Consider the following 12,897-nt stretch of genomic DNA (forward strand, 5'->3'; position numbering starts at 1 on the left):
GTTCTAGATGTCGTCTAGATTTGGCCAATTAGTTGCACTAGCACTTAATTTTGAAGGCAAAGTGAGGAGGCCCTCTCTGCAAGCCACAGAGACTCACGTTTCTGTGTCAGCATTAGATGAGATTCCTGTGTGTGGTGCAAGGCAGATGCAAGCAGTGGTGTGCTAGGGCCAGCTTGTACCTGCTGGTGACAGCCCATTGGGAGCATGTCTTCACAACTCAACCTCAGAGATATTATGTTGATAACTTGAAACCAGCTGTGACGGGCATGTGTACACCATGGAAATCAGCAAATGCCACGAATCAGGCAGGGCTCCTCCCTGCCTCTCGAGAGCCCACTGTTACTAGTACACCACTGGTTTCAAGGCACCCTTTCTTATGGCCTATTCTGATCTAGCGCCTGAACAGTATCTCTGGAACCAATACTTAAGAAACGGAAATTCCTGGTACTTGAATCATAGCAAGGGTGATATGTTCTCAGAACCAAAGGTGGAGCCAGTAGCCTCCTGATTCTCTACCTTCCTCTTATGGCATGGGTACCAGCTCCCTCAGCAGGTCAGTTCTGTGGTGTTGTGGGAGTCATTCCCAGAGCGTCAGCCTACATTCCATTCTTCCAGCTCTTTAAATGATTTTGTAAGCAACTGGTTCTCTGTGTTAAATTTCCTGGGCAAAACTAGCCAGAGAGGTTTATGGTATCTGGGAACAAACCTCAACTGATACATGAAGATGAAGATGCCTTCACATAGTTTCTAAGATGCCTGCATCTACCCTTGGAGTGTTAGGGCACAGCAGGAAATAGCACATTCTAACATATTTATCTGAAGAGCAGTTAATGAAAGAACTGTCTAGACAGGTGTGGGTAGGAAAGAGAGATCAATAAGAATTGATGTGCTGGAGCCGGGTCATGTGGGCTCCTGAGAGATAATTGTTAAATTGTCAGAGATTTGGGAGCTCGTTAATTGCTGCCATTACTAAAATTATATTGAAAACAAAGGTGATGAATATAAAATGGATTATTTTCTAACTGTTTTACTACATTTTATTGATATCTATGCTTTTGAGGTTATTTACATCTGTATCTGTGTGGTGCAAATACTATGTAGTAGTGTGTGACTTGGCATAGAGACCTATGGAGAAACACTGCCTACACATAGAGAAGACCTGAAGGCGACCTTTACCATTAGTCCTTTCCTTCAGACCATGAACTTACAACGGCCCCCCCACCACCGACATTATCCAGTCCAAGCTCCTGAGGCTGGCCCTCCAGCCTGGGACAGCCAGCCCCTGGCACCTTCTCACATCATCGTATCTCATGCTCAGCCACCCTTCACTCAGCTCTAGAGAGCCAAGTGCGTTGGGCAGGTCCCACGTCTAGCCCAGCTACACCTGATCGTTTTTGCCCTGTCGAGAGGCCCAACCTCCCCCCTAGTCTTCACTTGCCCGAGTTCTCTGTGCGGTATGCATGTCCTCCAGGCTTCCACGAAGGGGCAGGGGCACACTAGGCCTGCTGTCTAGGAAAGGGAGGTTCAGGGAAGGCTGGTTATACGTAATGTTGGCTAGGCTGGCATCTGCACACCCTTAGGGCCAGTTTGGCGGGAACTAACCACGTTCCAGAAGGCCTCACCAGGGGAGGCGCCTCTCGTGCCGAGCGGCGGGCGGGACCTCGCGAGGTCGCCTCAGTCTCCGCAGCCCCGACTACCAGCCCGAGAGGGGCGCGCAGGCGGCAGGGCGGGCTTGGCGGGAAACGACCGCATGCAGCCCGAGTGCGCCGGCGCAGTGGCCATCCCGCGGTGCATTGCGGGAGAAGGGGCGGAGCGTCGTGCGGGAGCCTGAGCGCCTCAGCTGCTGTCGGGCAGGGCGGCTGGCTTCCCGGTGGGCTCTGAGGGAGAAGCGAGCAGCCATGCCGGCCCCAGACGCAGGCGCAGCGGGAGGCACAGGAGGCCAGAGGGGCCGTGATGGAAGCCGTGATGGTCAGGGCGGAAGCCGTGATGGTCAGGGCGACCCCAATGGCCAGGGTGGCGCGGGCGCAGCAGGTGGCGCTCGTGTGGCGGGTTCCAATGCTGGAAGCATTTCCTGTGTCCCTGCTCGAGGGCAAGGTGCAGAGCCTGTGCCTGCAGACAGAAGGCCAGGAATCCAACTAAATGAATTGTATCCTTTAAGAGTATCCAGCTTTGGCTAGGGAGGCCAGGGGAGACCAGAGAGGTATAAGGGGTGGGGCAGAGCAGGGTACAGGTAGGGGAGCAGGGCAGGGACCAATAACACCTGGAAGGGAAAGACCACAGGGGAGCAGGAGGAAGGCCAGGATGGCCTGAGGGGACAGGAGAGGGCGTATGGATGGCCTGAGAATGCAGGAGGTGGAGAAACAGGTCTGAGAGGGCAGAGGGAGTAGGCCAGGCTGAGGAGACTGAGTGCAGTAGACGTGGATGACCTGAGGGTCAGACTGAGGAGATGGACAGGGCCAGGGGCCAGGATCTGAGATGACTGGGTGCATGCGGGGATAGCCTGACAGCTGCCTGGGGGGAAGTGGCCCTAGAGGGTTAAGGAGGCTTGAGGGACAAGTAAAGCCAGTAGTGGATGATGCCTTAACCATTTCTCCTCCAGCACTCTCACAGTCCCTTTCCCGTCTCCCTTGGAGGCGGAGATTGCTCGAAGATCCTTGGCTCCTTATGAGGAACCCCACCAGCAGGCCATTCATAAGGAGTTCACAGTGAATGGCAGCCTCCTGATTGTGTCAGTTCTAGAAGGAGCTGGGGGGGTGGAGGTGTGGCGATAGGTGCTCAGATGGAGCAGCACTGTAATGGAGACAGGGAGACACCTAAGCATTAGGTCAAAAAAAGAGGGGCCGCTGGGCGTGGTGGCTCACGCCTGTAATCCTAGCACTCCGGGAGGCCGAGGTGGGAGGATCGCTCAAGGTCAGAAGTTCAAGACCAGCCTGAGCAAGAGTCTGTACTAAAAATAGAAAGAAATTAATTGGCCAACTAAAATTATATAGAAAAAATTAGTCGGGCATGGTGGCACATGCCTGTAGCCCCAGCTACTCGGGAGGCTGAGGCAGGAGGATTGCTTGCACCCAGGAGTTTGAGGCTGCTGTGAACTAGGCTGACGCCACGGCACTCCAGCCCGGGCAACAGAGCAAGACTCTGTCTCAAAAAAAAAAAAAAAAAAAAAGAAAAAGAAAAAGAAAAGAAAAGAAAAAGAAAAAAAAAGAGGGGCGGTGTACAGGGCGTAGGTAGGAGTTCTTATTGCTAACTTGGTTTTCATTTTCCCTCACTTTTAGTAGATGGACCGCTGAAGATGCTCATCTCCTCCGAATTTCCTTTATCTCCTTTCTTGACCAACTTTCTCTGATGTTGCGGACCATGAGGCGCTTTGGGCCCCTGTTGTGTCCTAACTCTCTGCCAGGAAAAGGGGGATGATATGCAACCTTGTGTCCCGAGCCAGACAATGCATCCTTTCCTAGGGCATTGATTCCTGGATTAATTGCCACTTTATTGTCAGAGCCTAACTTTTTGCCTATACTCTTCTTTCGGTGCTCGGGGCCCACTTGTTTTGTTTCCCTGTTGCTGGTGCAGGGAGATGAGTAAATATTTGTTATTGCAGAAAATAAAACTGAACTATGATTCTGTGTCAGACCTTCTTTTCAGCTACACAACCTTAATTTTCATCCTTTGTCCTAGGGTTGGAGGGGAGGTTCTGGGCTTCAGATACTGAAATAGTACAATGTAATTGAAGACAATTTAGGCAACGGAAGAAAATGAAAAGCATCGGGTCTTGCCATTTTGAAATTTATTATAGCTTTAAATTTGTATTTATACAGTAAATGCATAAAAATCATATGAATGGAGGCCAAGGCGGGCAGATTGCTCGAGGTCAGGAGTTCGAAACCAGCCTGAGCAAGAGCGAGACCCCGTCTCTACTATATATAGAAAGAAATTAATTGGCCAACTAACATATAGAAAAAATTAGCCGGGCATGGTGGCGCATGCCTGTAGTCCCAGCTACTCAGGAGGCTGAGGCAGCGGGATTGCTTGAGCCCAGGAGTTTGGGGTTGGTGTGAGCTAGGCTGACGCCACGGCACTCACTCTAGCCTGGGCAACAAATCGAGACTCTGTCTCAAAATATATATATATATATATATATATATATATATATATATATATATATCATATGAACGTATAGCTTAATTTTGTAATTTTAACATTACCTTTTTCCTGATTTTTTTTTTTTCGGTTGACATATAAGCTTTTCCTTTCAAAAATCCTTCACAAACTTAAAAGACTCTTGATCTACACTTCACAGTGGCTCTCCAGAAGATGTGCTCTCCCACCAGAATTCTGGTTTGCCAGTATCCTTGTCACCGTTGGGTTAACTTCCTGCCAAAATAAAATACTTATTTTGCGTGAGAAGAGGAAACATCACGGAAACACTAGAATCGGAAATCTGTGGCACACTTGCCTTATTCCAGATCAGTGAAGAAAAGTGCTGGCACAATTGGTTAAGTATTTGAGCAAGAGGAGATAGCTCCCTCTAAAATATGCTGCAATCTTGTTAAATTCACCAATGAGTTCTATTACAGTCACTTCTGTAGATTGCACTGGATTTTCTACACGGGCAATCATGTTGCCCACAGATAAAGAAAGTTCTACCTCTTCCAGTCTAGGTGCCTTTCACTGATTGATTTCTCTCTTCATGATGGGTTGGATTTGTGGATTCTTTGCATGCCCAGTACTTTTTAAAGGATTGCAGACATTGTGTATTTTGCCTTGAGCGGGTACTGTATATTTTTGTATTCCTAAGCGTATTCTTGAGCTTTGTTCTTGAATGCTGTCAGGTCACCTGAAAACAGTTTAATACTTTACATTCTTTGCTTTTTAGTGTAGGATTTTTAGTGTAGGGAGAAGTTTTTAGTGTAGGATTAATTTTTCCCACACTATTGAGGTAAGCTACTTCTGAGTGACTTGCCCAATGCCACTGGAATTAGGAGATTTTTTTTTTTTCATTGCTAGGTGAAACCACAGCAGATTCTAGTGTAGGACTAATTTATTTCCCAACTACTGAGGCAAGATCCTTCCGAGTGTTCCTGCAGTAGGAGATTTTTTTAAATTCTGGCAGTAAGGACAAAGTGATCTTCCTGGTCCTCCTTGGACACTGAGCATAGTTACCTTTAACCCTGTCTGGTGGCCCTTTCCCAGGCCTAGGGTAGTTCCCCACATGTGCATGGTGCTGATCAGCGGTCTGCTGAATGCTCCAAGGGGCCCTTCTGTAGGCGCACAGGGTTCTCTCTGTCTGCAGCTCTTGATCTATACTATAGTACACCAGACTTTGGTCTGATTGTCCCTCCATGTCCCAGCAAAGACTAGAATCAGCCTGCCGCCCTGGCCTCACAGATGAACTGCGGAAGCTGCTGGACTGCTTTAAAACCCCAGTTAGGCCTCTGTTCAAAACCCTCAAATGGGCTCCCCTCCCATTCGGAGTCAAAGCCACGCCCTTACAGTGGCCTACAAAATCCAGTGTGGCCCATTTCCTCTCCGGTCTCATCCACTCCCACTCTCCCCCTTGTTCAATCCAACAGCCCCACTGGCCTCCTCGCCCTTTCAGAAACACACCAGGCCCACTCCTGCCTCAGGGCCTTCGCGTTGGCCTTTCCCGTCTGGAGCTATTGCCTCCGGGTTTCACCTGGTTCCCCCCCTGACCTCCTTCAGGTGCTCCTCAAATGTCACCTCAATGGGTACAATGCGTACTATCTGGGTTATGGGCACACTTACAACTTTGACTAAAATGGTACAAAAGCAATTTATGAAACGAGAACATTTGTACTCCCGTGTTATTCTGAGACAAAAGTTTTAAAAATGTCACCCCCTCAGAAAGGCTTTTCTGGCCACCGTATTAAAAATTGCATCCCGCCTCCCCTGCATTATCCCCAGCTCCTAGAACAGTGCCAGCCTGGCACAGAGTAGCCCCAGACAAACTTGCCACTGATCAGACCATGATCCCCCTATCACCCAAGTCTTTTTAAATGTCATTCTCTTGGCTCAGAACGCTCCCCACCTGCCCTGGCTTCCCTCTTTCGCCCTGCTTTAACAGGTTAGGATGTGAGGTTGGTTGGTGCATCATGTTGGAGACTACACCGGGACAGTAAGGAGCTGCCCAATTCATATGATCGAAACCACCAGAGGGTTTTAAACAACAGTGTAGCAACACGATCCACCTTGTATCTTAGCAGGATCTCTCTGCCTCGGATGCTGAGAATAGGCTGGAGGGAGCCAGGCCAGAAGCAGGGAGACCGGCACCCAGGTGAGGGACGATGGCGCCTTAGACCTGGGTGGAGGTGAGGAGCAGGAAGCAGATTCTGAATGTATCTTGAAGGTAGAGCCACCAGGATGTGCTGATGGGCTGGACATGGCCCTGCACCTCCTGAAATCCTCGGGAACCCTGCAGTGAGTTACCCTTTCTCACATAACGGGAGTCCAGCTCATCCAGGGTCCGACAGACCTGTCCCAAAGACAACGCCACACGCCGACTCCAGTTTCCCAACACTTAATTAGGAAAACACATTACAGGAGCAAAGGAAAACTCACGCAACTGAAGAGAGAATTGAGGTCTGGGACCATGAGGCGGGGCCAGATTCCTCAGGGGAGGCAGAAGAAATGGAGCAGTAAGGCACTGCCGCCTCGGCCGCTCGGGGCGGGCGCAGGACAGGGCAGCTGAGGAGGAGGGGATCCAGGGCAGGTGCAGATGACACGGGAAGTTTGGCAGTAGGGTGGGGACAAGGAGCATTCTGGAGCCCCCAGGTCAGGCCCCGGCTCAAGCCTGGTTATAGCCTTCCAGGTGCTCAGAGAGAACAGGGCCCCATAAGAACGTACAGTCTGCACCCCAGGATGTTTGAGGGGGACACTGTGGCTCAGCTGCAGGGGAAGCTCCTTGGCACAGGAAAGACCTATACATGAAAACAATGAGAGAAATTGGAGAGAATCTAAATAAATGTAGAAGTATACCATGTTCATGTTCTTCCAATTGTGGAAGATATTAGGATGTCAATTTTTCCCCAAACTGATCTATAGATTCAGTCAAAATCCCAGCAGGCATTGTAAAAATTGATGAGCTGATTTAAAAATTTATACAGAAATACAAAGAACCTACGACAGCCACAAGAATTTTGAAGAACAAAGTTAAAGGACTAACATGGCCCAATGTCAAGACTTAGTCTAAATATACAGTAATCAAGACAGGGTGGAATTGGTGCCAGGGTAGACACATAGATACCCGAAACTGGATTGGAAGTGCAGGAGTAGACCTACACACATATCTGGCCCATTGATAGTCACGAAGGGTGACGAGACAAGTCAATGGGGGAAAGAATAGTCTTTTCAATGACTATCGTTCTGGAACAACTAGATGTCCATATGGAAAAAACATGGATGTAGAACTGTGTATGTGTGTATATATCTGCACACATGTGCATGTGTGTAGAGCTCATGCTCTCAGTAACCCTGGTCCGTACAGGAGACTGGACTTTGTTGCACGCCAGCAGCTTGCAAGGGAGTCTTCAAACACATGGAGAACCGTGTGTGGACAGTAGAGAGGGATCCCTGCCCAGGGAAGGCGGGCTGCTCTGCATCCCAGAGGTCGATGAGCAGGAAAGGGACTTGGCATGTATTTGAGTAGGACCGCAGCCCCATCCCGAAGACACCGCAGGAGGGAGACTGATGGGTGGGGCGCAGGCTCCAAGGACGGAGACCCTGGGCGTGAGCATGAACTCCTGAAGGAGGCAAAGGAAGGCTTCTGGGCAGGGGCTCTAACCTGCACTGGGAATGGCAGCTGGCACAGGCCTTCCTTTCCTCAGCACTGGCGACTGAGTGAAGCCACTCCCCTGGCAGAGGCGCAGGGTGAGGTTGGCACCGAGGAGAGAAGCCCATGTGCGTGCCAGGGGCTGCTGAGCTGGCCCTGGTCACTCTGGGGAACATCTGGGGGGCTTTGGGGTCAGTCCCTGAGGCCAGGCCCGAGAGCAGAGGCGGCCTGCGCTCCCTGTACAAGCTGGCCAAACTGTGCCTTCCAGATGACCCTGGAGGAAGAACCCTGGCCAGGAAGGCATGCCGGGATCGCGCCCCCAGATCCCCACCTCAGCGACAAGACCCTGGTGGCAGCAGTGGGAAAATCATGGGGTGGAAAGGAGAGGGGTGGGGAGACCGGGACAAAGTTAGCCATGAGTCCGGGAGGCGCCCAGACAGGGCGACTGGGGAGGTGGCATCCCGTGTGCTCCCCAGGACCCATGGCCTGGGCCTCCGCTGTGCCGGATCACAGGTTCAGCTGCATGGCCTCACACAGACAGGCTGGGTCAGTATGAGCAACTGACTACCTCGGCCAAGCTCACAGACCCCACACGCCAAGCCCAGGCGACAGGAGAAGGCGTGGACGGGTTGGGGGGCCTCGGTGTTGGGGATTCAGAGGGTGGGTGAGGGGGTGGACACCGGGGCCGGAGGGGCCGGTTCTGACGACACGGTCATCTTGTTTGAGTCTCGAGTGTGTTTGACCCACAGTGCAGGGGACACAGAGCACACACCAGACCCCTTCTGCCACACTGCTGCTGCTCCCGAGCCTTCTTGCCCCTGTCGGAGTACTTTTATTCCTCTTTTTCCTGTTTTGATGATAAAACACGCGTGATCCTTGTGAGAAAAAAGTCGAGGAAGGCAGAAAGGGGGAATCGCAGGTGGCCTGTACGTGCAGCACAGCAGGTCCCTCACAAGGACGCTGACGCCTTGGCCTGTGGCCTCCCACAGCTGTTTGTCCTTCTAAAGCATCTCTACCCAAACGTGCAGGTGGCAGCGTGCAGCCTGCGGGGGTGTGACCACACACCCCGTGAGTCTGGGCCAACTCCATGCAAGTGCAAAATATATGCAAAGTCAGAGGGTCAACTGCATAGCCTGCCCAAGCTTATTTAAAATATGAAAACAGCAGAGCAGCTACACATAGTCTTTCCTTCCTAGCTTTGTCATGTTTATATCGATATATGAACATACTGTTTTAAGGCATTCCCAGTAAATAGTTTCAGCCTTCAGGAATATAAACTGTGTGTTTCCTGTGGCTTCTCCCATCCCTTGACACATGTCTTTACACTGCTGCTGGCATGTCCACCTCGGATGGAGAAGCCTACATGTTCCACATTATTCTTAATGGCTGTGTAATACTCCACAGAATGTATAATCCACAGGTCTTTTAGCCAGTCCCCTGTACACAGTACTTTCCATTGTTTTTAAGGTTTCAGTGTTATAAACAGTGCTGTGGTGAATATCCTGGTACATTTTCTTTTTCTTTTCCTTTTCTTTTTTTGCGATCCATTACATACAATAGATTTCCATAAGGGAAATTGCTGGGTCAAAGAATAAGCCCCTTTGAAAGTGTTTGATGTATATCACCAAATCGTCCTCAAAAATGTTTGCATCAATTTAAACCCTGATTGCATATGAAAGTATATATTTTCTTACATCCCACCCCAAACAGAATATTACCATTATTTTATTTTATTTATTTATTTTTAAATTTCAAATTATTAATTAAGGGGGCACAAGTGTTATTGTTACATGGATATCTTGTACAATGCTTAAGCCAGGGCTTTTGGTGTGCCCATCACCAGAATAGTGTTCACTGTGGGTAAGTTTTTATCCCTCACTCACCCTCCCGTCCTCCCCCCTTCCTGGTTTCTCAAGCCCTTTATATTGCTTTGTGCCCGTGTGTACCCACCTATCAGCCCCCACTTATTAGTGAGAAAGTATGGCATTTGGCTTTCCATTCCTGAGACACTTCACTTAGGATAATGGTCTCCAGTTCCATCCAAGTTGCTGCAAATGACGTTATTTCATTCCTTTTGATGGCTGAGTAGTACTCCATGGTGTATACATACCACATTTTCTTTATCCCCTCATGAATTGAAGGGCATTTAGGTTGATTCCACACCTTCGCAATCGTGAATTGTGCTGAGCTAAGCATTCGAGTGCAGGTGTCTTCTCGATAAAATGACTTCATTTCCTTTGGGTACACACCCAGCAGTGGGGGAGGAGGAGGTGTGGGCTCCTGAGAAGAAACAAAGGCAAGCCTCTTTAACTGGGAAATTACATGCACAAGCCCAGAGAAGGACCCTCACCCACTGTTGGCGGGAATGTAAAACGCTGCAGCTGCTACGGGAAAACAGCACGGTGGGTCCTCAAAAGGTGAAAAATAGAACTGCCGTATGATCCAGCAATTCCACTACTGGGTATATGCCCCAAAGAATTGAAAGAAGAGTCTCGGACAAAAGAGAGATTTGTACACCCAAGTTCATTGCAGCATTGTTCACAATAGCCAAGAATTGGAAGCAACCCAAATATCCATCAACAGATGAATGGATAAACCAAATGTGGGACATACGTACAATGGAATATTAGTTAGCCTTAAAAAATAAGGAAATCTGTTGTATGCTATAACACGGATGACTCTTGAGTACATTATGCTAAGTAAAATGAGCCAGTCACAACAAGACAAATACTGTATGATTCTTCTTACATGAGATCCCTAGAGTAGTCAAATTCATAGAGAAAGTCATTCAGATTCATTCAGAAAGTCAAGCGGCAGGGCAGGGGGTGCAATAGGAAGTTGTTGATTAACAGGTGTAGAGTTTCATCTTGGCAAGGAGAAAAATTCTGGAGATCTTTTGTACAACGATGTGAATATACTTAAGACTACTGAACTGTACACTTAAAATTGCACATTTTAACATGTACTTAACATGGTACATCTTGTGTTATCTGACTTTACCACAGTTAAAAAACAAAACAAAACAAAACACAAAGCCAAGAACTGTTGACGGGGCAGCATACACATTCATCCAGATGACAAATTCATGGCCAAAAATATCTGCCTCCCTCCCTCCATTCCTCCTTTCTTTCCTTCCTTCCTATCATCTGTCATGTCTATCTATCTATCGTGAGAGAAAATGAAGTAACTGAGGCTATGGCTTTCTAAAGTGGAGTCAGGAGATTGTGAGAGGATTGCACCCACACCTGCTAAAGGACAAACCACAGAATGTTCCAACAGACTTGGATAAACAACTGAAGTCAGCATCTGCTGGCCTTCGACATCTCGCAGCTGGGAGTACCCTAACTAACTAACCAATCAGAACAAGCTTGCGATTTAGGATTTCCACCTGGCCAATGAACTGCCTTCCAAAACAACTTGTGTGTGTGTGTGTGTGTGTGTGTGTGTGTGTGTGTAAATCTTCTGTAAAAACCTCTTTTGTGCTGCCATACGGGACACAATTCAGGGCTGCCTTGATTCAGCGTGCTCAAATTGCAATTCTTTGTTTCCCAAATAAATGCTGTTTCCTTAGACCTCTGTGTCAATCTTCTTTTTTCAGTTAACGCTATCTACCTAGCCATATCTGTTATCTCTGTTATATATCAAAGGCAAGTTAGTTAGTTATCGTGGAACAATACGGACCCATTTATTGCAATCGAAAAACAAAGTTCAACGTTTTCTGATAGAAAGTTAGGCTGGTTTACTGATGATGTAGGTTAGTTGGCACTTGCACTTCAAACACAAATACGATATACACTAAGTCAGATATTTCACTCCTTGCAAATATTAGACTCTTGATAGCAAATCTTTTCAACTATCATGTGGAAAACATTTGAGGGGACGTATTTTTTTAAAAATATATTTTAGGAGGTGTGCGAGCTAAGAAATATTTGAAGAACAGAGATACACAGGAGGAGAGACCCACCAACTTGGAAAGAAGCATGGAGCCTCACGCAGGCAGGGTGTGAATACAATGCCCCCTCTAGGCACTGAGACTCTAGAGCAGCGGTCCCCAACCTTTTGGCACCAGGGACGGGTTTGATGGAAGACAATTTTTCCATGGATGGGGCGGGGGCAGTTAGAGGGGAGGCAGAGATCAGGCGGTGATGCCAGCGACGGGGAGCGGCTGTAAACACAGATGAAGCTTCACTCCCTCGCCCACTGCTCACCTGCTGCTGTGCGACCAGGTTCCTAAGTTTCATGGAAGACAACTTTTCCAGCGGTGATGCTTGGCCCAGTTCCTAACGGTCCACAGACGAGTACTGGGCCGCATCCTGAGGGCTGGGGACCACAGCTCTAGAGCACCTAGATTAGCTCACACTTGCTTAATCTAATGTTTTTTAAAATAACAAAATACATTTGTTTTAAGACAGCAAGCAGACATTACACTACCTGAAAATGTTCTTCATTCTCTCCCATTAGTTTGGGCTACAGAGGTTTAATGTATTAGACAGTCATTCTTTTCAATATAGTCATGCACCCCATAAGGACATTACCGTCAACCGCAGACCGCATATACAAGGGAGGTCCCGTGAGATTATAACGGAGCTGAAAAATTCCAATCACCTAGTGACGTCGTAGCAGTCCTAGTGTCGTAGTACCACAGTACCTTTTCTATGTTTAGATATGCAAATACTTACCGCTGTGTCACAATTGCCTGCAGTATTCATTACGGTCACCTGCTGTACAGGTGTGTAGCCTAGGAGCAGTAGGCTGTACCACATAGCCTGGGAGTGTAGTGTGCTATACAATCTAGGTTTGTGTAAGTACATTCTGTGATATTCGCACCAACAACACACTTACCACAACATATCCCTATCGTTCGGTGGCGCATAATTGTATTTCTGAGACGTGAAGTGTTATAAATTTGGTGACATGGCCCTATGGTGAGGAAGCACAGATAGACATATGGAATTTGAGAGAAATATCCAGTATCTTCACACTGAAATCCAATACTGGTAGTTATTCCCAATGAAAATATTGTCGTTGGATGGATGGGTGGATCATAAATGATTTTCTGATGTGGGATTGTTTCTCCAAATAAAATCTTACCACCTCCCTCATCTCCCCCA

The 12,897-nt window shown here is 48.2% G+C and overlaps 1 long non-coding RNA gene across 1 annotated transcript; it reads left to right on the forward strand.

Moving 5' to 3' along the window:
- Window positions 1-1,774: 1,774 nt before the first annotated feature.
- LOC142866408 (uncharacterized) lies at window positions 1,775-3,618 on the forward strand. The gene is made up of 3 exons (XR_012916387.1): window positions 1,775-2,146; window positions 2,600-2,728; window positions 3,276-3,618. It is a non-coding gene; the product is annotated as an uncharacterized LOC142866408 (long non-coding RNA).
- Window positions 3,619-12,897: the final 9,279 nt, after the last annotated feature.

Source organism: Microcebus murinus, unplaced genomic scaffold (assembly GCF_040939455.1).
Source record: "Microcebus murinus isolate Inina unplaced genomic scaffold, M.murinus_Inina_mat1.0 scaf005_hap2_Mmur4.0, whole genome shotgun sequence".
Taxonomy (NCBI): domain Eukaryota; kingdom Metazoa; phylum Chordata; class Mammalia; order Primates; family Cheirogaleidae; genus Microcebus; species Microcebus murinus.